Genomic DNA, 27,441 nt, shown 5'->3' with positions numbered 1-27,441 from the left:
CTCTGCTGAGCTCTTTTCAGGTTTTCTCCTCCCTCTGATCATGAGAGGGTATTGCAATGCCAGGCCCACCAACACCAGTCTGGCATTTAACTTTTATTGTATGTCAAGCATTGTGTTAACTCCTCTGCCGCTGTATTTACCCCCAAATTCACATAGAGTGTCCTACCTTTGAAAACCTTAAAGTTTGTCCCCCTGTCCTCAGAGGGCTTTTGTAGGAATTTTTCTTGGTTGCATTTCATTTTACTGGAACACGTTCTCTTAATTGTGACCTTGTAACATTATTATTCAAGCCACAGCTACTCTATAATTCATTGCCATAGCTGCGTACTGCTCCATGAGTCTGTGTAGCACCAGCAATCTACAGAGTCTGGTGTTAATAAAAATACTGAATAGTTTTGGAATAAGAACTAGTCCATGGGGGATCTCATTAGGAAGGTCCATCTTCAAAGTCTCCTTACTGATTGATCTCAAAATACAGAAGATGAGTCAGTTTTTAGTCTAAACAGGGTCAACTCCCTCGGTTTCAGTTACTGTCTGTTTAAAAAAAAACCAAAACATCATGCAACACAAATTATTGGATAAATTCATCCATATTATAACATATACTATATGAAAACTACTTTATTGACCTGATATATGATCATGCAAAAATAAATCAAGAATTATATAACTTCCACCTTTCATGAAAGCATTCTTATGATTGTATTGATTTTCTCTAATTCTAGACTTCTCTAGTTGCTTCCCAGACTAATTGTTTTCTTCAATGCAAGATTTGTGTAAATTGACTTAAAGTTACTCTAACTGATCTGTAACTTTCTAGTTCAACCCAAGTCAAGTTTTGTACCCAGTGTTGTAAACCTCCTTTGGAAATCCACTGCCAGTTCATTAGCATTCATTATAAAACAGTGATTTATGATTCAGAGACATCCTTGCATAGTTCAGCTAGGATTCTAGGATTTTAGTTATCCAGGCCTGTTTCTTGCAAATACCTAGCTGTAGCCACTGTTGCATTCCAAGTGTCTTTTTTTTTTTTTTTTTTTTTAATAAACAAATTCCAGACTTTCTGTTACTGTCACTTGTTCTTGGCTCTGTCCTATGTATAGAAAGAAATTTCCACTGGCACGTTTCTCCCTTTTTGACTCTTTCATTCACAATTATACCATCTCTAATACTCTATAATAAGAGTGGAATTCAACCTTTGGCGAATACAGAGCAAAGCACTGCACACAGCATCACTAGGCAGAAACATGTTTTTAAAAGTAAAGACTGCTAGAGCTACCAGACATTGTTTTTTCCTGTCTCTTCATCCTCTGGCTTTGGAACTTTCAAGTAGTATGAGATTTTAGAAAAATTTAGAAGGATATAATTTAAATACCTTGATTTTTTTTTTTAACCTCACTTGTTAATCATTGAGATGTATTACAGCATGAAATAGGCATCCAGTTTGGAAATCCTGAACTCTTGTTCTGAAATCGTCAGAACAAGTTACACTGGGGAAGGAGGAGTATGTCCATGTCATAGAAATTAGTTTTGCAACTGGTAGCCTTTTGAAAAAGTAAAACATAAGCACGGGCTCGGGCTCTGATCACAGGGGATACATACCCCAGCATAAGAATGGATAGAAATGCAAAAATTGAGACGGAGCTAAGGAAAAAAACTAATTCACCCCTTATTAGCTGTAGTGGTCATACAGGTTTAGTAAGATTAAATAAACCAAAATGTTGGTTAACCAAAATGATTAAATCAAAATGTGTTAGTCATTAAGACCGGCAGATAAGTGGGAGAGTCCTGAGTAGAATGGTAGTATTTTTACAATATTTTTTTAAGCTTAAATGTACTTATTAAAGGAGATCATTTTGTCATAATAATCATGTAAATACATTCTGTGAAAACTGCAAAGAGTATCTTTCATGCCACAATTGCTAGGAAGTCATTATGCTGCTCTGCATATTCGCTGATTCTCCATGAGGCATTTCCAAATCTTTGTTGTTTGTTTAGATGACATGTAAATCAGACACATGCTCATAATTTCACTTATGCTTTTAAACAACACGTAGTTGCTTAATTATCCTTTTAACTACCGTTATTGACTTGTTTGGGTAGTAACGTATAGTTTGTACAGGTCATTATCTCTTTGTAAATTGTGCACAGATTGTATGTAAGTATATAACAGATATGGTAGTACATAGTAGGTAAGTGTAGAGAGCAGGAAGGATCAGCCTGACCCTGGTCTGGAAAAACTTTGAGGAACGTTGAGGAGGAGTTGTCCGAACTGCATAGCACCAGTGTACATGCATAGCTCACATTAATCCAATAAAAAACAAGTTTTACCTAAAAAAGGCCTGCTAGAAATGAAGAAGTGATCACGGGCTATTAACAACAAGTATTTCAGGAGGGAGAGTCAGCTCTGCTGTGATGTGGCAAGTGCGAGAGCCTTATAACACGATTTTGCATTCAGAGAGAAATCAGTGCTGGAAAATAAGCCAGTGCAGCCTTGTTCTATCTGCAGCACCCTCATCCTGGCACGAGGAAGCTCACAAACAGCATACGTGCCAGCCCTTTCTTCAGGAATCACAGGGACACCTGTTTGATTTTTAGGGATTTTTTTTCCTTCAGTGTTTGAGATATTTTAGACCACTGAAGGCAAAACCCCCAAATCCTGCACTGCTTGTTATCATTTCCCCAAAGAAGCGCCATCAGAAAACCAGTGTACCAAAACGTTTCTTTGGTACATTGATTCAATGTACCAAAACACCAGCCTCACAAAGCCTGACAAAAATACTTTATGAAAGTGTTTGTTGGGATCACTAAAACATTAAAAGTCCTTCAAATTACCATTTGCTTGTCATTTTCTGAAACCACCTTCTTGCCTTGAATAGATCAAAAATGCTAAAAAAGACATAAAAATGTCAAAAAATAATTAGGCCATCCTTTGAACTTTGTATTGCATCAAACGTATAACTTTGTCCATTTCTGTTACCACTCTTTGATAATAAAATTGTTTTCTAGTTCTTACGGACATCTTTTAACCAAATCCCTTTTTTCAGAGCACATTGTCAGTGATGTACTTCCCAGGTATTCTACAAAGACAGGTATTTACATATCTTAAAACTAAGATGTTAAAAAGAAGAAAAGAGTAGTGCAATCAAGTATTTCTTAATCCAGTTTCCAAAGAAAAAACATTTTGGCAGGCCCTGCAGGGTATTTAACTGGGTTCCCCCTGCCCTGCTTTCTGACAGTGTTACACAGCCGGCTGGAAGCTCATTTGATGAACATAAGTCATCTGTCCTCAATTAGTTTTTCTCCTTTAAGTTTCATAGTGTCAAAAGACATCTACCTCATGATAACAGCTTCATTAATATTGGGGGGAAAAAAAAGGATAGTGGCATAAATATAAAAACTCCAACCAAAAAGACAACCTGCTCTCACCCCCAATGAAATCAAACACGTTTTGAATTGGAGCTGGACCAGCTGCAGAGCAAATAAAGTCCCTGTGTCATGTTTTGAATCAATTAATATATTCAGAAAAGAGCTAGTGAGCTGTGTTTGGCCAAATTTTCTCATACAGGAGCACATGTTTAAACACGCGTAATTTTAAAACAGGGTAGCGTACTGAAGAAGTAAGATTTTATATGTTATTCTGTTGTACGTGCCACAGTGCAATGACCCATATGGAAAATGAGGTAGCTACTACTAGTACTACTATTAAATGATTTCTCTTCTTTTAACGAAGGGGTGAGCAAAGGCACATGCAAGCACTGTGAGCAGCGTCGTCTCCCCAAAGTGGAATTTTCTGGCCTCCAAGAACCCCGGAAGACCAGAGCAATGATCTCTCCCGCAAGCAGCCGGGGAGCTGTTTCCCACAAACTTATGTAAATAAACACAGCTCGTTCGGGGAGGGTGGGAGAAGAGGAGGTAAGAAAAAGAAAATAAGGCACATTTTCTTTTTTCTGCTGCTTTACTTCTTCCATCACACTGAAAACTCCTGGCAGTCAGAAATCATTCAAGTTCAAAACAGTAACCAGTCTACGTCATTAGAGAGATCTTAAACAAGTCTGCTGTATTTTGATAGACAAAGGTAGTCTGGTGAAGGAAAAGAAATACTTACCTATCAGGGCAGCCAAGACCGCCCAAAAGTGCAGTTGGAAGGTTTTGGGATCACCCCTCAAGCATCAGTACTCATCTCTGATGAGTTACAGAGAAGTTTAGGTCCCTTCGGACAAGGCTGACTTTATTTCCTCCTCCGTGTGTTGCAAAGCAGTGGTGATTTTGGAGGGTACCATGGGTGGAAGCTCCCTCAAATACGATAAGCATGAACCAGGAGCAGCAGTCATGCACCGGTTGCTTTGGTACCACAGCGGCAGAGGGACCTTCCAGAGTAATGGGAAACCCCCCAGGCTTCACCATTTGGAGTCACGCAAGTTGGTTTGGCTAACGCTGCGCAGAGAGGAGAAGGCTGTAGGGTAACTCAGCCACCCAATGGCTTCACTTGAAATCCTTAAACTTTGCCTGGAGAACCTAAATACTGAAAAGGGGACCACTGTTAACAAGCTTTTCTAAGGCAGACACACTTCGAAAAGTGCCACGTATATACTCCACATTAAATTGTCTTTTTTTTTTAATTTTCCCTTTTTACTGCTAGAATGAACTTTGGAATTTTTTTTTATTTGACTTTGCATGCAAAAAGTAGAAAGACAAGTAAAAACACATCCATTCTTTTGCTTTATATTGCAACATAATTCTTGTCTAAGTTACAAATAAGTTATACCATAGAAAATTATGCTTTGGAGAGGAGTGGTTTGAGGCTGTTTTGGTGAGACAGGCAACATCGGTACAGAGATAATTATAGTCATTCTTTCATTTGATCTGTCTCGAAAACACCACATTTTTATCAGACTTCATTCTGTGTTTTCACCCATGGTATGAAATGTAAATCTTTCTATTCAACTATGTCAGACTGTTGGAATTTTTCTATTTTCTTACTGTTGTGACTGACAGGCTTATTTTTACGCCGTTCTGAAGATGCTTAGAGTGAGTGACACAGTGATATCGCAACGAGGAGTGCCTCCAGTGTCAACGTTTCAGTACGACGTGCTGAAAGGTGTCTGCACCCAGGAAAACCAAGTGCCAAGGAAAAAAATGGGCTCCCCGGGATCTCTGGCCGACTCCTGGTGCTCGGCAGGCTCCGAAACTGCTTTCAGCCCAGCTCCGATATTTGTCCTTGGTCCCGGTGGCGCAGACTCCCTTGATGCACTCAGCAACTCATGCCATGTCAAAGGCCACTGATCTTTCCACTCTGATGACAAAAAGACTGGAAACAGATTGTGCTTGGAGAATTGCTCCCTGGGATAACAAGTGCAATAAACTGGAAGACTAAACTCCCAGTATTGTCTGGAGTGTATTGTTAAACAACTTTCTTTTAAAGCATGATGAAAACACTCACTCCCATGCACTCTAAAGTTCCCAGAATACAATCTGCTTTTAACAGACCTTGATTATCTTTTTTATCCTTTAAATTAAAATGACATTCATAACTCTTGCAGTCTGCTCCCCACATTGCAGAGCTTCTTGTAGGGCATGATTCTCTTACGAGCTAAAATCCATACGGGCTGGTGGAAAATTGCTTTGAGAGTGCCAAAAAACACCCCACACCCAAAACAAAAGCCCCAAGTGATGAGGAATGCATCAAATGCAAATGCCTTTTCAAGTATCACACAGAAGCGGGAAAACAGATTGCTTGAGAAGGTGTTAAAAGTATTAACCAATACTTCTAGGGGTGTATTAGGTCACCTGCTTCGCTTATGCAACTATGCAGCTCCAGCAACACCTACAGTTTCCCAACGGGAATGGCAAGTATCAGATCTTTGATTGCAAACGTGATTGCAAATCCAGGGGCGGTTTAATTTTTGCCAAAAAGTTAGAACACCCAGTGAGGGTAAAAACGATCCAGATCCTCTATATTAGGTTAAAAATCAGCTTAACTTCTATGATAATTCATATATTACCTTATGTGGAAGTAGTGGACTGGCACAGAATCATTAGCTATCAGAAGAAAACCCTGTTTTGGCAGTAGTGTCTCTGACGTGATATTCCTGTGCTTGTCTTTGTGACTTTATTTTTTTTTTTTTAATTCCCACAGTATCTGTAATTGGTTACTTTGTTTTCTGAGTTAGGGCAAAAGAAGCCATGGGCATTTTGTTAAAACACTTCCTTGAAATAACTGCAGCATTTTGTCTTCCACATTTTTACAGGTTTTGTCTCCTGTATATTAGAAATTCGCACTCTGTACCTGAAGATATGCTACGACAGCATCAATCCAAAACCCCAGTGAAGTCCATAGGAACTTTTGCGTTTGACGTTTTTGCTGTTTCACAGCTGGCACAAAGTCATAAAACTCGGCCTTTCTTCCAGTCACTGGGTGAGGGTCCGAATTCCTAACTGAAAAAATGTTACGCAGCAGAACATGGTGGCAACGTTAGTCTCGATGAAGAAACAGAAGTTAATATTCTATTCATCTGCTTATCTCTCTCTTAATTTTAGATATTGGTGTGTCCATCACTTCAAAACCTCCAAGTCTGCAAGTGTGCTTATGCTTAGAATACTGTCACGATGTAGGGAAGGGCTGTTGTCCCTCTTGCACAGCCTAACAAAGGAAACATTGCATTTTCAGGTGCTGTCTACAAGAAAAAAATGCGCAGCATCTCTTTTATAGAACAACTTAATAGTCATTACAGGGGAACTATCTAGTTGGGATTACATTTTGCTTTGGGCTAATTGTTTCATCCAAAAAACAGAGTATGATAATTTTATTCAAAAATATTATCCATTATGCTTATTCCCAAGCAATTGATATATTCTGCACTCGAGATACCCCACAGGTTCCACTATATAGGCAAAACGCAGGGACCTGCTCATAGTCACATGAAATATCTCCTCAGCGCTGAGAGATATTAATTGTTCAGCATAAATAAGTGAGTTTTAAGTAGAATAAATTATTTAGGATTATAATTCGGTGTGATTTGTGCTGCTTGCTTAGGTCTACTTAGCATGAGTATCTAGATTTGCTAAAACCTTGAGAAATCTGTTCTTCTCAGCATTCTTCCTAGCAGACAGTACAATGTTGTTTAATCTTGTAGCATGAGAAACTATTGGATATCAGTAGTGTTTCTCTCAAGTCCAGGACTTTTTGAGTCCAATAAGGCCAGGTGCACAAGATACAGAAGATACAGAGACTCCAACCCTTGGTGTAAACTGCAAATGGACAAGGTAAGAGCCTGCCTGCCTGCCTGGACACAGAATAAGAATCCAATTAGATGACCCCAGACCAAAAATCTCCATTGGACTAAAAGAGGTGTGGAGAGCGCGTGGAGGGCGCATGGCGGGCAGGTGTAGAGATCACAAGGGTATTATTGCCTGCAGGTTTCTTTGCTCGGGGTCCCTCTCTTTGGAGATACCCAGCCCAGGCTGTTCTTACTGGTGTACCTTCCAGTTAAATTAATTATTTTATAAAATCCGACACCTGAGGGAAACCTAAGGTCGAGCCTGAAGACGGAGAAAACGCACCAGGGAGTAAGTATATGTGTGCGTGTGTGTGCGACACCATGAATGCTTCTCCTTAAACACTCGGCAAGGAATAGATTAATTTTGAAAAAGAATGTATCTTTATTTCAAGTATTTCCGTTTGACTTAGCCAAAGAGAATGACTATGATTATTTTACAAAGAGTCAGGAGGCTAGTCATATTTTATGATGACGTTTTCAAGTATGTGTTTCATTTTGTCTACACACACTTTCTCCCCCCAGAAAAGGAGGTGCATCTCTGCTGGTCAGCAAGTACGTTCAGGAGAACATTTCCGGGTCTGCAATGAGCTGATCCTTGCATGCAGTTTTCAGATACGGATGCTGTTTACATTAACATATTACAAAGTTTCTTACTCTGCTAAGCATTTTGTCAATTTCATTGGGTAGCTCCCCCCAGCATACACCTTGTTTGGGGAAGGAATGATAAAGTTAAGACATGACCTTTCCCAGCTTTGCCCATGTCCTGGATTTGTGGATTGTTGCTGTACCATTTCCACAATTTATGTTATTTGCTGACTTGCAGGTGAAAAATTCAAAGAGTATCCTGTAGTCAAGAAGCAAAAATACACACAGCTCTGCCTCAGGACACTGAAATTATTGAGTTTCTCTATTGACCTCATCTGATGACAGTTTTGACTCATTATTTATGAAGGTCATGTGGTAATTGCTTATTTTACACTGAGTTCATTAAAATCAATACCTGTCTACTGAATTTACTGTTGTTAAAATTTCACTTCCATTTTTTATCTCCAATTAGTCCACACTTTGTTTCCAGCTCCTGAAGAAAAGCCGTTAAGAAATAAAAGGGAAGCATCTTTTCTACAAATAACTCAGCAGAAACATGCTAAAAATAAAATTTTAACAGTATTTGCATTAGTGTGGCTGACAAACTAAGGAAATATTTTACTCCTTCAAGTAAAAAAAAATGCCATCCCTATCCTAGAGTAGTAATTTTTTAAGTATAAAACATAAGTCATGAGTTAGATCCTGACGTGGAGGGGAAATTAATGAGATAATATTGATGCTATCACCACTACGACCTAGAACTATCCAGTCTTTCTAACTATACAGCTTTCTTGAAACTTAAAAAAAGTGAAACCAGCCAAGTTCTCCACTGACTCACACAAAACAATATTTCATCATGGTTTGCCAACAAACTGATGAAATAATGAAATGTAAACCTGAAGTGTTTGTTTTGGAGGCAAAGTTCAAAATATATTAATTTTCTTCTCAGGATTCTGCTTTCGTTTCCGCTTTAGACAACAATTAATAACCAGGGCCAGTGCACATGCAGACAAAACATGAACAATTGTGGTTATAACTGTTGTGTTAACAGCTCTTGCGAAATCATCAGTACTGTGAGCAGAGAAAAGCCATCCATTAATGGGCAGTATTACCATACATAAAAAGTTGCGAGATTTTTCAATGAGCTGTCAAAACAGAAGGGAAATGCTAGAGAAGGGTACTCACGTTTCTGACATAAACATTTGTAAAAAATTCTTCTTTATTTTTGCATCAATAAAACTAAACAACAGATTTTCTTGTCACTTCTAATCCTTCCACAGTTGAAAATAACTGTCAATGATAAGTAAATGAAAATTATTTTCATGCTGAATAAAATGAAGGTTACATGAAACAAGATTCTAAAATTTAAATTTTCTTTGGAAAATTCATATGAAGATTAGATTAAATGCAGCAAGAAAAAAGTAGTTTCCTTACTGGGTAGTTTATTAACTACAGGCTCTAGAAGACACCTGAAAAGGGACTGTGTGAGAACTGGGAAGATTTATGAAAAATGTGGACCGAAGTCACACAGAATATAAACAAACCAGTTTTTATTAGACTATCAGATTTTCCTATTTTCTTTTAAAATTACATAGAAATTGCTTTTCAGACCTAGTCCGTCTCCTGTTATAATTCTACGAGAGCCCTTTAGTGAGATTTTAGCTTAAGCCAAAAAAAAAGGGAAGAAATTTTAGTCCAGCTGTGACTTGTAACAAGATCACAGGCATCCCATCACTTAGCTACCAAGTTGCAGAGATTATTTTGTGAGTATGTTCCACAGGGCATCGTGAGGCAATATCAAATATCAAATAAAGGAAGAAAGACAGCAGACATGACTTGCTTTTTCCAAACCCGTTATCTCAAGAATGAAGCCTATTAGATACTAAATTTGCAGACCTCGAGTCTGAGGCTTTCTGTGCTGGAGTAAATCTGTAGTGATATATTTCTCTTCAACAAAATTACAGCAGTTCAAGGCCAACATGTGGGAGGAAAGAATTAGATCCGCTGTTTGAAAATGACAGACCACATTTTTGCAAATATATGTGTATAAACTTCAGTTGTGGATATCAGGCATGCATTTGCATACGTTTGTGTTGTTTTCTCTGTGCAAAGCACACAAATACAGCATTATAAATACATACGATTGATCTGTAAAATATAAATACTTGTAAAATCTCTGTAGAGTTATAGATGCATGTGTGTAAGAATTCATGTATAGATGATATTTAAATGTATAGCTGTATGCAATTCTTTTTTTGCTTGTGACACATCTGTTACATACAGTTGATAAGCAGTATTTAAATGACAGACATCTATGCTCATGGCAGATACACAGAAATTACATACAGACATTTGTGTGCATACGTACATGACAGTATAGCTGTCTGCCCTTGCTTTTTGAGGCTAACTGCTGGGGAGAGCCACGCAGCTCTTAATAGCCGGGGTACAGGCTTCATAATCTATATTATTTTAAACATTATCTATGCCTTATTAAATGCTGCATTGAACGGAGATCTGCTGTCGGATTTCAAACAGCTATCTCTATGTTTTGTCCTCAGCTTGTAGGCTTTGATTGATAAACTTAAGCATATAAAATAAACAGCAAATGAGATCAAATATGTCATTCCGATGCACTCACAGTCACTCGGCTGTGCATTTCTAATGGCTTTGCATGCTGGTAAACTGTCATTTAGTTGCAGTAGTTTACAAGTGACTCAGCCAAAGATACTTAACAGCCTGCAGGCTGTCAGTTTCTACATCAGTGGTCTCTAAAACATACAGTTCAGTCTATAAAATGATTCTTTAGAGAGCAACAGAGGGTCAAGCTTGGCTTTCACAAGCAATGGTAGAAAAACCTGCCCAGGACGCATTGCTATACAGCTGAGATACTGACAAAAATGCAAAGACTACTCCTATTGCTAAGATAGTAACCTAAAATGAAAATTCAGCTCACTGCCGAACTACAAAGGATATAATTTTGCAGTCTCATTCTGACGCTTGCTGTTAAAGAGAGTGAACTTAACATGCATTTTTGCTAATGCTGCTTTGCACTTTCTAGAGGGCAGAGCTCCTTAATCTGGGACTAAATGACATTTCCACATATTTTAAGGTCCTTTACAGGCCTTACAGGTGTGAGGAGTGGCTTAAGGAAGCCTTAAGATAAATAAGCAGTTGTTTCAGTACGTTTCCAGAAGAGCGTGACTGGCTCATAGCTGTACTGATTTATAAATAGAAAATCAGTTTGCAAGTGCGTTGTATTAAATATACAAAGGTAGCAACAGACAAGAGCATAAACTTTGATTCCTCCTCTCCTGCATTTATAAAATAATGTTTTTCCTTCCACAAAGTACATTTTCTGGTTATACAAATATTGATCCAGTTCAGAGTACAGAAAACTTGCACAAAATATGTGAGGGAGTATTTTCTGCTACAGATTATTTCAGTATTTTCTCAGCAATTGTATATGCTAATTTTTAGCTGAACATACCAGACATCCATGGACTGGTGACTTGTTAATCCCCTTCTGAAAGCTAAATTACCCAGGAGGAGAGTAGTTTGTTTAGAGCATCAGGAACTGCTTGGGGAAATCACAGAGGTGATTTAGCAAAGAAAAGAAAAAAAGAATTGCAAAAAGGAGGACATCTGACCCATTAAGAATTTTTGGATTACTATTTATCTACCAGGAAAATTCTTGCTTTCATAGTTCCCAGCATATTCTGAAAGTGAACAGGTTTGTGGCCCCAAAAGGCTGAAGAAATCACTAATTCAGGTGCAGTATAGTATTAATGGGCCTCTTCAGCTGCTGCAGAACAATAGTCCTTGGCCGTAACACCGCTTCTCTTCAGGTTCCCGCAGCTGTGTCACCCAGGGAAAGGCAGCTGGTACAATTTGAGATAGGAGGGGATGCACTCCCACTGGTACGCACCATTTCCCAGAGACGGTGCTTCACACCTCTGCACTGAAATCTACACCAGCTTCCAGAAGAAAAGGGATTTTTTTTCCACTCTGTGGAAAGCCCCCACAAGTGGAGATGACTCCCAAATCTCCCTGTAGATAACAAACGGCCTGAAACAAACAGTTTGGAACAAAAGAGATGTGCTTGGTCTTCCCGGGCAATATCGCAGAATTAACTTTGCAATCCATCACATTGCAGGAACGAGCACAATTTTATTATCATTGAAAACAAATAAACAAGCAAAATGGCACTACTACTTCATCTGCTGTCAAATATATGCATACAGTCCTTCAAGCATAATTCTTAGTCTCTTTTTCTATATGAGAAGAAAAGAAAGGATGGGAGAAGCAGGCAAATGTAAAGCTAGAGAAAGGGAAGCCTCAGGACAATCATCATTTTGCTCTTAGTGTTTCTCTGAAATGAACAGGAGCTGTCATTTCTTGCCTTCTCTTCTTCTACTTATAACCCACGTACGTTATGTCAATTTGCCTTCCTACTGCTCCACTGCATAAGGTGTCACTTTCCAAACCAGCAGCAACCACATGTTCCTTCTAGCTGGTACAGATAAATCTCTTTCCTTTATACTTAAAGAAGCTAAAAATATTCTCTTCCATTTTCTTACAAAGTAAATTTACTTAAGGCCAAGATCAATGCAAACAGAAAATCGTTTCAAAATCAAAGAACCCTTAGACTATTTTCCCAGGTGAGTTTTCAGTAGGCATTCTGCCTCATCATGGTAAGAATGAGCTTTCATTTATCTTCTTGCAGGATCATTAAAGGAAACAGTCAAAAGCAGAGAATTTTAGTCTATATATGCACATACCGAGTGAGCTATCATCTTAAATATAATGTAGTACAAAAATAACAGTACTTCTTGAAGACAGCTCGGTTAGGTCCTACGTCTGATGGAGTTGAAAGTGTAAAGAAATGTATTTTGGGTACGTAAACCACTTTGTTTCAAATCAGATCTGTAAAACTACTCTAAAGAACATGCACTTTTGAAACCCTAAAATGTAATTCTATTCTCTTGTCCAGCTTTTTTCTGTTTCTCCATTGTGCACCAGGCACATTGCTTTGCCTAAATTTTAGTGTGTGGGCTCAGAGGTGATCCATTGCTCCAAACCAAACACTGAGACATTGTGTGGAACAGGGTTGACTTCAATTGGCCGTCAGCCTCTATTTAGACTACTGGGAGAAACATGAGGAAACGCCAATGACCTGGGATCAGGTCTCCCACATTTTAAGGATGGGAAACAGTAGAAACAATAACAGAAATTGGTAGTTTCCACACCATCTCCTTGTCCTAAGGGAGGCCCCTAGCAAAGGCCTGGAAAAGCAAGACCCTGGGTCTGATAAGAAAGGGGACAAAAGGACAGGTGACTATCAGGTGAGACGTAGCAGGGCTCTGGCCCCAGGCCCCTGAGCTGGGCTGCAGAGGACGTAGGTCAGGAAAACAAGAAGCAGAGTCCCAGGGCATTCTTCTTGCGAAGAAGCGACCCCCAGAACACGTCCATAAAGCCATCAAGTTGTCTCTTCTTTGCTCACTTGTTCAATTACAGAAATTTAATGGCCTGGTTTGAGGGAAAAGGTGTTTCACCCAGCATACCTGGTGATCCAGAATCTCCCTTTGGGTGTGGGCTGAGATCGTCCCAAAACCAGACCTGCACTCTCTGGGTGAAGGGTCCAGCATCTACTCTATTGGAGTACTAACTAGTTAGATTAAACAGTTATCTGTTTAATCCTGTATTATAACTAATATCAAGAGGTATGTCCTGTTCTTCCAGAACAAGCTCTTCTGAGCATGTTGCTGTATGCTAAGCTTGAGAAGTCTTGGAAAAGTGGTCAGGCCAACAGGGAAAGAGCCAGGTCCTAGGCACCTACAGCTACAGTGTAGGCTTAAGTAAGGAGGACTCTATGTCTACTAACAGATGTACTTTCTCCAGTTTAGATGTTGTTCTCCACCTCTTCTCTACCAATAGAAAAGTTACAGTACCTTCTGAGTTTTGGGAATATCATTTGGCTTCACATTAACTCTCTGTAGCTGCCTCATTTTGCCAGCTTTCCTCAGCTTATTACCACTTTTCACAAGCATCAGCAGGAGACTTAACTGACACTTTTAGACAATCTCTTTCTGGAAATAATTATTCTCTGTGATTTAAAATACTACTTTCTTTTTCTTTTCTTTTTTTTTTTTTTTTGATTGTTATTACTGCCTCTTACAGAGAGCAGAGGTAAATTTATGGCTTTACTGAAGTTACTGGCTGAACTTCCAGTATCAATTTTTTTCCTTTAGGTTACAGAGTAGAGTTTGTATAGAGGGAATTGCCACAAGTGGAGATTTGAAGAAAAACATTGAGATGAGGAAGGGTCAGGTGGCATGAAAGGTTTGACCCTCCTTCTCAGGCATTCTCCTTTTCATCTATGTTCATCTATTCATCCTTATCATCTATTGTTCAAATACGTGGTAGACAACTGCTTTGGGTTTGAAGGACTCTAAGAGGTGCTTAGCAGCATGCATGCTTCTGTGAGATCCTCCAACACCACAGTGCTCCTCCATTTTTTGCTTTTCTCCCCAGTGATGCTTGCTGGTTTGCTGTATTTTAGATGCCCGCATGGATGAACAGAAAGACGTAGTCTGTATTTCAAGCATCCCATGGTAAAATTTTGACATCCACTGTCAGGCACCGTCTGTTTTAACTTGTGCCTCAAATCATTTCAGGTGCCAGCACTGAAACCGGTGAGGCAAATGTAGACTTTATTTCATCATAAATCCTGTGTACCTGCAAGCAACGTTTCCAAAGGAAAGACACAGAGAGAGAAATTCTAAATTATAATCAAAACAAAGTATAAATATGAGTCAGAGGCAAGTGGAAATGCAGAAATTATGTGCTGAGTCACCCCTGTGCTCGACATGTTGGGAACACATTGTAAAGTTCAGAGCTGAGAAACACAGCCCGACACAGTTAATTAAAACGAGAGAGAAGAGACTGCAATCAAACACATCTTACTCATAATTTAAAGGATGATAGGACATATTTACTTGGGATGACATTTACTGCTGTTTCCCTAAAGAGGGGGAGGGGGGAGCAGCCCCGGACCTTCAGCGATTGCAAAAGCCCACACAATATAAAGGCCCTATTTCGGTTAACATGTTGTCAGTCTTTAACGACTAGTGGTGTAACAGCTGGTTTTGATGTAATTTCTTTTGAGACCACTAGATTACAAGCCGTTTATTGCATTCTTCTCCGCAGACTGCTCCCTGGATACAGGCAGGGAGTCAAGAGGTCAGAGGTCTAAAGCCAGGAGCTGAAGGATTTGTCATCATTTAACAGGTCACTTGTTGCTATGTACTATGCAAACTGGACAGTGTCTCGCAGCCCAGCAGACGGTAAGATATCTTTTATTTTTCTCATCTCCACAAGGGAAACTGGGTCCAACCCCACTGGAGAAGCAACTTTCTTACCTGGGATCATCAGTTCGTGCCTGGGGGCTCGTGAGAGGAAGGCATGCACAATCACACACAGCAGCAAAATATCCTCGAATAGCACAATAATTATGGTTGTCCAGACCTGCACTCAATATTCAGACATAAACCCCCAAAAGGGACATGACATAAGCGGGTAGGGCAGTTCTCTAGTTGCTCTTAGTCATTGCTGCACCTCAAATTCCACTCTCAGCTACACGAGTGTAACTGTAAGAGCAGAATCGTTCTAATTCCTGCACAATTTCTGTCCTTTGCTGCTGCTCCTCGTTACACGGGGAGTTATTAGATTATGGTCTCTTTCTATGAGTATAAAAGAAGTTTGGTTTAATTGTCTGCAATAAGCAGCCAGTGAGACACTGTCTGTAAGGAGCATGTGAACACGGGAGGATTGATTTATAAAGGGTCTGAGAAAACCCAGCTGACTTCAAAAATACGGGAATTGGATGACTTACCCCCAGAGGAAAAATGGAAAAACATTTCCTACCATTGCAGCCAAGAATTTGAAGCTCCATCAGTGTCTTTAGTTGTGAAGCTGAATTTCTCAAAGCTGAATTTTACTCAAAGAAACTCTTTTCTTTGAGTAGAATTATATTCAGCAAATGAAGAAGCAGAAATGTTCATATTTTTTGGTTCTTTGTACAAATCATATTTTTTAGATCTCAGAAGAGCTATTTGAGATCGCCCCTAGTCCTAGTAATTGTGATTCTTTATGTGTACATGCCAAAAGCAGTTCACCTTTTGCCTTTATAATATGTCCAAAGAACATATTCAGGCAGAACAGGAAACCGGCATTGAGATACCTTCTAAAGACAGATAGCAAATCAACCCAAGTTTGCTGTTCCCTTTGTTCCTTCATAGTGTCGATATCGTGGACTTTGCAAGACGGCGAAGGGTAAGGTCAGGCACTTTCTGCAAGCTCATTTTCATGTGGGGACTTTAATAAAGCAAGAAATTATTGAAACTTTCAGGAAGGGCAATTCAAGGATTCACTCTTCCTCGAGACAATAATGTAATTGCTTTTTTCAAGCTGAAATCTCTCAGTATCGGGTCACTTAGTCTTTATGATTTGGGTAAGCTGTCTGCCAAAATTCAGGTGGGCAATTCTGAGCTTGCGTCTGGAGCTCCTTCACAAGGTCCTGCCCCGTGTGCCAGCAGCTGCAGGGATGTGGAGGAGATGCTGCTTGGTGAGGAGTTGCTGTGGTCTCCTGCTCCTCAGGAAGAGAGGGAAGAGCTAATGGGGTTAAAACTAGACCAGCTGGGTGATGTTCAGGCACTGGATCCCAGAACAGCATGCACCTGATGTGTCTGCTTGGTTTTGAGGATGAACAGCATGGATAAATCCTTTATACTCCTTGGGAGAGGATGTCCATGGTACCTCATGTCTGCACAGCCTGGCTCTGACAGGGGCTCCTGGGGAAGATTGGATCACAAGCCAGGATGTGTTGGGTGTCTCTGGGATCTCGAAGATCCTAGACCTTCCACTCAAAGCATGAGTGGAAGGGCAAATTCTGGCAGCTACTTGTGACTGGCACCCCCTGCTCCTGACACCGGTGGTGTGGTGAGCATGACTCACGCCGTTCTACGAGGGACGCAGCCATCCTCTGACCGCGTGGGTCACGCGTTCGTTCCCTTCCCCTCCTTATCAGGCCCTGAAGGTCCCGTGCACCAAGCAGACAAACCAAACAGCTTCTTCCTGCCCTCCCTCAAGGCTCCGGGTGCCAGGCCAGTTACTGCCCTCCTCAGCGGCCTTGACAGTCCCCGGCACCCGCCAGCCCGGCGCAGGGGAGGGGAGCGTCGCGGCACGGAGCATCATCCATGAAATCATGTTCATTATAAACTCTGTGCGATGCTGCTTATAAATTGTACTACATTGCTTCTGCTTGTAGAAATCCTGAGCCATTCTAATCATAAATTCTGTGCTATACTAATCATTCTGCTAAGAAAAATAAAGCTTTAATTGTAACTACGATTTACTGCTGCCATCATTCTGACAAGGATCCCTAAAAGAAGCCGTCTGTGCCCTCAGTGTCAGGTGGCACTTGTGACTTCAGGCATCTTCTCTGTGGGTCGTCCAGGGAGAGAACAATTGTAGTGGTAACTCGCAAACAAACAGTGATGAGGTTGTCTCCAAATATCCTGCCATTTTGCCATGCTCGGGAATATTTGAAGTCAGTAAAAAAAGGAAAAGAAAAAAAATAAATCAACACTCACAACCCAGAACATGGAATCTCTTGGATTTCAGCATTTAGAATTTGCACCATCTTTATATTTGAACTGAAGGCATCAACAACCACTTCTACCCTGATACAATAATGCAGCTTTTTGGAGTGCATTCAGTAAACTCCTGGAGTTTAGAAATGCCTTGCCCTGTTGTATATTGTATGTGCTACGCAGCTCAGCAAGCAGGCTGGGTGCAGAGAGCTGCATTAAACACATGTAATGTGGTTCCATTAGCCGGCTTTTGGACGTTTGCAGAGCTGAGCTACAAAAAATACTTGCTTTGAAATGAAACTTGGTTTAAACCCTCCTGTCTCTTTATGTATTATGTACTTCATGTGTAGATTACCCTACACATTATGAACATGCTGCTGGAATGTTTTATTTTTGGGAAACAGAATTTTCATTTTGTTGACAAAAAGGCTAGTGGTTCCTACTTTAGGGATTTTGACTGGTTTGTATTTCAACGTCATTTTTCTTAAATATGAAACCATCAAAAAGAAAAAACTTGGTTAATATATATTTTTGCCTGTCATTTTGAAAATAGACCCGCTCCGAATACTAATATCAACAAAGTCCTTTTGTCTTTCCCCCCAGAAGTTCTGTCGTACATCTAAACATAAAGTCAGACCCTGCAATCAAAACTTTCTATTGTAGTTAAGTTACACTATGTATGACCTAATCTACTACGGGATTTAAAAGCACAATCGCTAATATACAGGAAATCTTTTCTACTTCTTTTATGCATAAAATTAAAAATGTTCTTTTGAGGTTCTTTTCTTTAAAGGCAGCGGAGGCAGGAAAGAGACATATATTCAGTTATTTACACATTTTCACATGTATTTTTCACACAAAACTCTACTTTCTGAGAAAGTAAAATGCAGGTGAAGAAGTGCCCTTTTGCTGGATGACCTGAGCTCACCCACTGTGCCTTCATCTGTTCTACATCTTGAAAAAATCACATCTTATTTTTGTATAATGGAAGTTATACAAAGAAGTTATACATGGAAGTTATACATGGAAGTTGTGTACCCTGATTTACTGCTTCCTCCATTGGTTTTGACAGTGTATGTCCCTGATGCTTTCTAGTTAATCTGAGAAGGTTCCTGAACAGTAGTTTTCTAAACTCTGCTTCTCACCTACCGCTGAAAAGAGACAAGACAAACTTTGTTTGAAGTTTGGGAGAGTTCTCAGCTCTCTCCTGAGAGCTCTAGTCTCCTTCCAGTACCTCTTTGTTAAAATGAATGAACAGGTTTTTGGGAAGGGGAAAGGGAGAGCAGGGGGAAAGGGAAGGGGGAGGGAAGGGATGTTTACCTTTTACAGTTCTTTGGCTATCAGAACGATGACTGCGTCTGCATGCTGAGATGAATATCCAAAGGCAACATACCATAAATGTACATAATAGTTCCAAACCAATTAAATTCACAAGCCAGCTGTCCATGAGCTAGCTCTTTCAGTTCAGATTTGAACTAGATCTCAGAGAGTCGTTTTTCATATATATGCTAGGTCATACTTATCCATCAAGTTCAGTCCACAGATTTCAAAGGGACAGAAATAAACAGCAACTTACAAGTTAAGTCCCCACAACCTACATGAGAAAGTTGCTATGGAGACAAGACAGGGAAAACCTCTAGCAAATGTGGGTTTGTATTTGATGAGTGCTACAATCCCACCTTTGGGAAACTGCTCTTAATGCTGCATCACGGTTTCTAAATGTGTATAATTCTGATATTTTGAGATATCCTATTTATTATACTTGCTAAGGAAAAGATTTTTCCTTTTTTTTTTGGAAGCGAAAGAAGAATCTACAGCTTCTGTTGGAAACTAATCAGAAAGGCACGGGTTATAGAAAAGAAGCAGGATTAAAAAGAAAAGATTAAATGGGATACTTTGTACATTGGCAGACTGATTGGAGTTTTATTACGTAAGTTAAAAAATAATCACTGTGTTTTGAAACGATGTCCTCAAACATGCTTGCAAAATTGAGGAATTTCAAGGTTAAAGCTAGGAAGTTATGTATTCTGTGGCACCGAGACACATCTGGGTGAGCCCTTATCTGTTTGAGAGGCATGGCCTGTTTGTGCCTTGCAGTAAATTGCCCTGCTTGTGTGTCTTTAAACAAGCTGATTCTATTTTTTGTTTTTGTTTGCTCACCTATGATTCGGTGTTCGGGTTTTAAAGAAGGGCCGGTCGGCATGCGAACTGGTGGTACCGAATGCCACGTGCTGTCCTCCCCCAGGACAATTAGCGACAGCAGCCGGGCTGAGACACCTAAAGCAGCCTCACTGAAGGAAGCCGGCCCTCCCATTACCTCCGTCACTTAAAGTCGATACAGGCTGCTTATCCTCCTACGGGCAGCTTTAATCAACGTCCATCATATCTGGAGAAAACAGCCCCCAGGACGGAGCAAGAAACTCACCCGCTGCCAGCACCCTTTGTCTCTCCCATATGAGCAAGGCATGATTCCCCGGGATTAGTCAACAATTACTTGCTCTGAACTGATCAATTCAGCCAATTTACTGTGCAAAGTAAATTGATCCTCCAGAACAAAGGGATCTGCCAGCGGGGAGGTACCTGAGAAAGTAGCATGCCTGTGTAAACAGTGCTGTCCTTGCCCCAGTGTGGAGTGGCCTGGCGCCATATGGTGCCACTAAGAACTTATTAACTGACAGATTAACTCATCTCAGCATTTGGGATCCCCCGTTTCCAGCTGTGAGGGTGATTGATGGGCTAACCACTGCCTCAGTCTTGGAAGTTATTTCTTCCATTTAACAGAGTCAAGAAGACAGAAAATTGCCCCCTTTGTAAATGCTAATCTCACCACTCCTCCAAACACCCAACACAGCAATTTATTCCAGGCAAAGTCTTAAAATTGGTATAGTACACATCAAATGCATACTAATTAGCAATTTCTTTTGAAGGCTCCATCACTTATTAAGGGTCTCCTTTTCCATATGCTCATCATGCCCCACTTCACCCTTTAATTACAAAACAGCGCTTTCTGCTAATTGTGAGAAGGTACATTGTACCCGGTATCTGTATTAAATACTATACCTTTTGAGGCCTAATTTTGGGTCAGATAGATAGAAAGCAGGCAGATAGGCATAAAATCTTGGGGGCACGGTCCTCATTTTAGGTATATTCATTCTTATTCCCACTGGCAATGCTTCTTGAGGGAGCGCCCCATGAAAAGGGCATTTCTTTAGAAATGTCAAAGCCCATCTACCCACAGCATTGTACCAGCACCGGTAACAAGGTCGAGGTTTTCTCACTGCTGCTGAGCACAATTTCACTACCAGAAATTTATTTCTTGGTACCTTCTAGTGGGAAGATGTCCGTGAATCTTAAAACGGGTGATCTGCAGCAGATCAGAGGATTTGGACTGTCCAATTCAGTTTGTGTTGACTCAGACCAATATTACCGGTATGACTCTTTACTGACTGTATAATGGGTCTTCGGTTCTTAAAAGCCCAGGATTATGTTACTTGTGGCTGCCATCACTCGCACCAGAATTGCAGCATGAAGACGTAAAAGAAACCGGGCAGAAGAAAAGCCCAAACTATTTCAGAGGCATACAAAAAATTTGCGTCTTTTTCTTGTTGAAAACATTAAAATGTGCTCCTCGTTTTGCTTTCCCTATGCCAGGCAACTGCAACTGTAACCTCGATAAGTAAGTTGTCTTTCTGCCTATCATGGCATAAAGGTAACCGGAGGTGGATAAATAAACGGCCAAGTTCCAAAGCAGGTTTCACTGCTATGGTATTTATTTTCACATGATCCTTGTAGGCAACTTCGTGTTGGTTTGTTTAGTTCATTATCTTTAGCAACACACACAGCATCTAAAGCCCCATTCAAAGTGAATACTTTGTTATGAAATGAGGGAAACTACGTCATACAGATTAGAACAAATAAAAGCTCCAGGTGCATGCTGAAATTTATGTTTTAATGGTGCCCCTGTCGTTGCTTAAAAGATGAATATGCCTTTTTTGTGTTGAATTAAAAGAAGATGATAATTTCAGAGCATATGTAAGGATGATAATTTGTTTGAGGGAAAAAAACCTCAGGTTCTCTTAGTCACTCCTGTGTGATGAAAGCAGAGCTTGTCTGAAGCCAGGCAAAAATATTCACTCAAAGCTTTAATATTTTTCCTTGGTTTTGTTGGAACTTCCTTTCAATCAAGATTTTCCCACCAGTTCTAAGTGAAAAAAAGAAACACCCTTATCTTTTAAAAGGAACATTAAAGGGAGCACTATCTCATTTCATTTCACATTGCAGCATTTTAAATAATTACATCAAACATTAAAGCTGAGGTTAAAACATACGTTAGCACTAATGAGTGCTGGCTGCTAGCGAGTTCCACGTTTGGGTTTGCTACCAACAGAAATCCGCTGAACAGATATGCTAGCCGAATTTGTGGTGGCTCCAAGAGCCTTAAATCATTTGTACTTTAGAAAATGTACCGTGTAAGACCAAGGAGCAGTGCGGGAGATCCAGGGGATGACTTTTAACTGGGGGTAGCCTTTACCTTGAGGTGCAGCAGCAGCACCATCAGGGGAGGCTGGCACTGGACTCCAGGGCCGCAGAGAGACTGTTGCTGGCAGACAATTTATTCTAACCTGGGCATCTGTCCCCTACACAAAAAAATCAACACGTCTTTAATTTACACGGTCCTTAAAAAAAAATTTCACATTAACAAGATTCATCTATGTATCTATGGGTAAGACGCAATATTTGTACCAAATGTGTGTGACTTGTGGACAAGGTGAGACCATGGCCAGACATAGAGCTCCTCCACCCCAATGACAGTCTCCATCTAGCCGTTGGTCTGCGCCAGAAGCAACAGCTGTAACAGCCCTGTACCAGCTACACATGATGCACCTGGTCACACAGACTTCTCTAGGCAATGGAGGTTCTCACCGGACGCCTACTTTAGGAAGAAGCTGGAAAATGATTTTTTTTTATCTTGCTGAAATATCCCTTACTAGCATTTTCAGAATAAAGTGGTTTGATTTCAGCCAGTTTCTTTTAATTGTGCTTTAACACAGGCTTGAAAATAATTGTGAAAGGTAATGAAATTATTTCCCATTCCTCTGAAATGAAGTACTTATTTCTTTTTTAACCAAACACGATAATCTGCTGAGTTTACATTGCATTGAACTTCTGTTTTCAGCATTCAGGTCTTTACAAATGTGATGTGATGCCTGGAACAATCTTTCAAAGTTAAAAAATTTCAGACTGTGTTAAAAAACCCCAACCCTACAGCAAACAAACAGGGAAAAAAACAAACAACCCCAAACAAACCCAAACTGAAAAAAAGGAAGACTGAAAAATAAAGAAAAAAAAGAAATTTACCTGGACTAGTGACTGAACAACCGAACAAAAAAGGTCCTTCACTTGAGAAGCAGGTATCTAATAATCGCTTACAAATGAAGAGGAGAAATGAGGAGCTCCTTTTATGTGCGTGTGTTTATATATGCACACACATGTACATATATATGTGTATATATATGTATAAGTGTATGTGTTTATAAGTCTGTGTATATATCTATGTGTATATATATAGATAATGTTACGACCTAACGCCTTGAATTTGGGAGGGAAGAGTATACTGCAGCATTTTTTTGAGCACTGAAGGCTGACAATGCTGCATTTTGTTTGAAGTTCAATCATGTTTCAAAGGATTAAAGTATTTTTCACTTGTCAAAAAAAAAATGCAAGTATCTCTTGGCTGGCACTTCATACGCTGTGTCATGTCTGTGCCTGTTGTGTTTGGGGACGGACCAACATTTTCAACCTCAAAAATCATGATTTAAATTGGGAACTGACAGACCCCTACAGTCCTGCAAGTGGTGATGTTATCGTGAAGAAATGTAATTATATTGTCTCTGTCAGGGAGGCATTTGGCCAGTCTCTCAGCGTTCACCTTATGTGCAAGCAGTTCTTTTATGAGGTATTAGCTTCATCGTCCTTAGGTGCTTTATTTTCAGCTGGAGCATCATGCTGATCAAACTGCACCTTAATTAGGAATGCAGCATCCTTCTGTTCTCAGCTTAGGCGTCTCAAAAGCATTCCTAAAATATCAGATCCTCTGTCAGCTGAGTTGAACAACATGATAATTATTATATTTTTCTTTCTAACATGAGATCAAAGCTGCAGAAGAGGTGACATACGTCTTGGATATTCAGACTCAAGCGTGGAGGTCAATTGAACCCAGAGATGTTTTGTTGCTGATTTTATAGCATAAAAGCTGCTTTTAAAAGAAGTGTTCAGCTACATGGCAGTACTTAACTACTGCCCTGAGTTCATGTATATTGTGTGCTGTGTTAAGGTGTGTGGATCTTTCCCCCTCATGCACTGCCATTCATTTTAATACAGAAAACGAGCATGGAGCCGAGGCTCAGATCTGCAGAGACATCAGAAGAATTTTAAACCCAGCCCTCTTAAGCCCTGCTTTGAAAATTTACAGGGAGGAATTAATATTTGCTTTCTTACACCTCCCTAAATTTTAAATGTCCTGCATGTGTCCAGGAGGGGCTTTAACCTCAGGTTGCTAGCAGTCACTGAGTGATTTTCCCCTTCCCTTCTACTCTCCCCCTCTCTATAAATGCAGGGTTTTTTTCCTATTGGAATGCAAAAATCCCAGAACCCGAGAAGCTACTCCCATGCATGGGAAGGCTCCCAGAGTGTTCCCAAATGCCATGTGGGTCTGCCCCGGGAGGACATGGGATGCCCTGGTGGCCACTGTGAGAAGAGCTTCTGCTCCCGATTGAATACTGTCGGTGCAGGAGCTGTGATGGCTGAATCGCCGCCTCCCAGAAGGGCTGTAAACAAATGTAAAGTTGGATCCTTTGTCTTAACAATTAATTTCTCGTCTCTTTCCAATACAACAACCACCAGAAGTGGCAAAAGAATCACAGGAACCTTCGTAATGAGTGTTTTATGAGTACAGGGGACAATCCTTGAGCGGCCATTGGCAGTGAGAGCTATTTTAAATCACCAAGCAGAGGAAAACTTAATTGTGGCACAGGAACTGTCCGTATTTCCTATTTTAAAATTCCCGATTAATGGAATGTGAAACTTTTCACTTGAGTTAGTGCAAGTGCATTTCGAGGGCAACGGTCCAAAGATATAAAGAGTTTTTAATTGGGGTAGCAGAAGGGAGAAGGGAGCGCTTCTCATCACGCTAATTGAAAAAGCAAACTCACTGATTTTATACACTGGGCTGGCCAAGAGCTTTCTATTATGCCTTAGTTTATTTAAACAGGGCACATCTGTGGCTCCAGTGCATTGCACACAGACGGCATCCCTTTTTGTTTGACGAGAGCATTGCTTACTTGTCAGTCTGGATCACCTCGGACAACATGAAGAAACTGCTTGCGTTACGCTTGATGATAGTTTCATTCATTACACGCCTTCGTCTTTCCCCTTTATCTGACTTTTGTTAAAGTCCCAAAACTCCATTCGTGTTCGGGAATGCCCTGGGCATGGAAAAGCTGCCTCAGACAAATGGCACATCACCTTTCCTTCCCCGGGGTGTGCAGCTCCCCGTGAAAACTCCTTTGACACACCAGGATCTGCTGGCTGAAAAATTGGAGAAAAAAAGCAGGTAGGCAGGAGGGAATGACAGCAGCCTGTGCACATATTAAGCGCTACTCATTAAAGGGGGTCCCTGGTGAATATGGCCACTACAGAGGGGGCAAAGGGCAGAGAACTAATGACAATCACCTCGGCAATGACAGAGAAGTAACAAGTCACCTTCCCGCACTGGCCTGGATCTTGCCAGCATCACACATGGTGCCACGCACGAAGCAGCATCGCCCCAGCCCCTGCTGCGTGTGGCTGCAATCAGGTTAAACGCTGGGCATCATAATCCACAGGGCATGGTGGTAGGAGTCCAGTCCCTGTATCTGTTTCCTTACTCGCAAGAGGAGAGGGACCGGATGGGGTGGGAAAGGAGGCTGGGCTCTGGAAATGGTGCCTCGGGTCCCACCAGGGGATGGAGGAACTTGGACGTCTTCCAGCTGAACATCAGTTAAATGATGGGGCGGTACGCACAGCCCAGACTATTTCACATGACCAGGCTGCAGGAGCAGGCTGCAGGTCTTTCTTACCACCACTGTTCAAATGGACAATGTTACTCTTGGAGATTAACAACCCCTGGACATTTTGGTGGTGTTTTTTTCCACATGCCTGCTCATTAACTACTTCAACAGGCAGATGTGTAATGAGGCATTGCCAGGTCTGTCATGGGCTCAGACAAACAGGAATGGAAAAGCACCTCAAACAAAGGGCACGTGGCCTTTCTGCCTGAGGGTGTGCAGTTGTTTGCAAAATCTCCATGATATACTGGGGGTTGATGTCCAAGAAACGGGAGAACGCTGTTTTCATGCCAGTTCCTTCATTGTACTTTTTCCTTTTTTCCGTTGAGCTTGATCCGGCTGCTGCCACCATCAAGGTATAGTACAGTGCCATGGTTTTTCAGCTCGTCTTCCTGGGCGGCAGCAGGCACAACAGTGACCTGAACATGCAAACTCCTGTCTCCTGCTACTCCCACTTCGACAGCCAAGCAGCAGAGTGCCGTCGCCTGCACGTGGGAAATGAAAGGGTGTTGCCGTATTACCCATCCTCCGAGACGGCAAAACACAGAAACACGACCCAACTTAAGTTTCTGTGCAAACTTTGAGTTCCCATCATCAGATTTCAGGACTGATGTACAAACACTTTAGATTGGAAGAGCATCCAGGATGGTCTGTCATGCAACTGCTAGATAAGTTTGGCATGGAAAGAGACTGGCAATTTCACCTGGTTTTGTGCTTTCTTTCACTTTGACCACAGCCTAAAACACATTATGGACAATTTCACTTTGCAGAATATCTGGACATTCCCAGCCTCCTGAGACCCATCCCTTCTCTCCTCGCTGTACTGCTAAATGCCCATCCTCTGATTAGGTACTTCACTCCCAGCGCATACCACCTGAAGCAGTGATATTGGTAATAACTGGGGACTTTGAGGTAAGAGATTCGTGGAAGCAAATCTTCATGAAATACATCAACAGTATTTTGAACATAAATTGCGTTTTACATATAGGAGCTGGAAAACACTTTAAAAGGACTCCTGAAATGGAGATGCCTTTGATGGAAAAAGTGCTTTGATGGAGGAAAGTATAATTATTTTGATAGTCAAGTCTTAGCAGTCCTGCCTGAAGTACCAGGGCAATGTGGTCTTCACTGCCATTGTGTCCGAATGTCTGACCAGCTCTTCAGGCTTGAAGACAGGACAAAGACAGTTTTCAGAAGTCGCAGTGGAAATGTGGACAAGGTTTCCTTTTCTCTCTAACCTCTAAGTTTGTAAGAAGAAGCTACTATTTAATTTCTACCTGAAACTTCAGGAACAGGCTTGCTCTGAATCTGCATCCAGAACGTGTCTCTGTGATGAGGAGGAGATTGCTGTCCCCCAGCACAGGGATGTGTGGGGAGAGCAAGAGGGAGGGAGGGAGGACTGCTTTGTAGCTGGTCCTTGTGGACTTCCAAGGGTGAATCCAGGCTGAGGAGAGTATTAATTCTAAAGAAAAGTAATAGAAAAGTAAATACAAAAGTGAGTATAGACTTGCCTCTGAATCCTAATATCTTTATCCTTGGGGATTTTGATTCCATTACAAATATTAGCAAAGATAAAGGACATTTTATTTTAAGGGCAAGTCTAATTGGAAAGAAGTTAATTCTAGCAAAGTGGAAGTCAGCTAAAGAAATTAAAATTGATGTGAGGTCTGCAGTGGAGGTGTTGGATCCTTTAGGATTCTTCCCACATTTGAGTCAGAGTTCAGTCTTCAAGGGACCTTTTGTATCTTCCAAACCCCAACCCACTCTTCCATCTTGTCCTCTTAAGTCCTCCCAGCCCTTCTCATTCACATTTTGCCTTTG

General features: G+C 40.8%; 1 long non-coding RNA gene across 1 annotated transcript in view; it reads right to left on the bottom strand.

Moving 5' to 3' along the window:
- Positions 1 to 6,665: 6,665 nt before the first annotated feature.
- The window catches only part of LOC141736034 (uncharacterized), a 29,786-nt gene continuing 9,010 nt past the window's right edge, over positions 6,666 to 27,441 (bottom strand). Inside the window, exons 2-3 of the long non-coding RNA XR_012584886.1 lie at positions 25,247 to 27,082; positions 6,666 to 25,102 (exon numbers count right to left, since the gene is read on the bottom strand). This is a non-coding gene — a long non-coding RNA (uncharacterized LOC141736034). The remainder of the gene's footprint in view (positions 25,103 to 25,246; positions 27,083 to 27,441) is intronic.

This window comes from Larus michahellis, chromosome Z (assembly GCF_964199755.1).
Source record: "Larus michahellis chromosome Z, bLarMic1.1, whole genome shotgun sequence".
Lineage (NCBI taxonomy): Eukaryota > Metazoa > Chordata > Aves > Charadriiformes > Laridae > Larus > Larus michahellis.
Note: the sequence above shows the minus strand (reverse complement) of the source record. Positions and strands in the feature narration are given on the sequence as shown.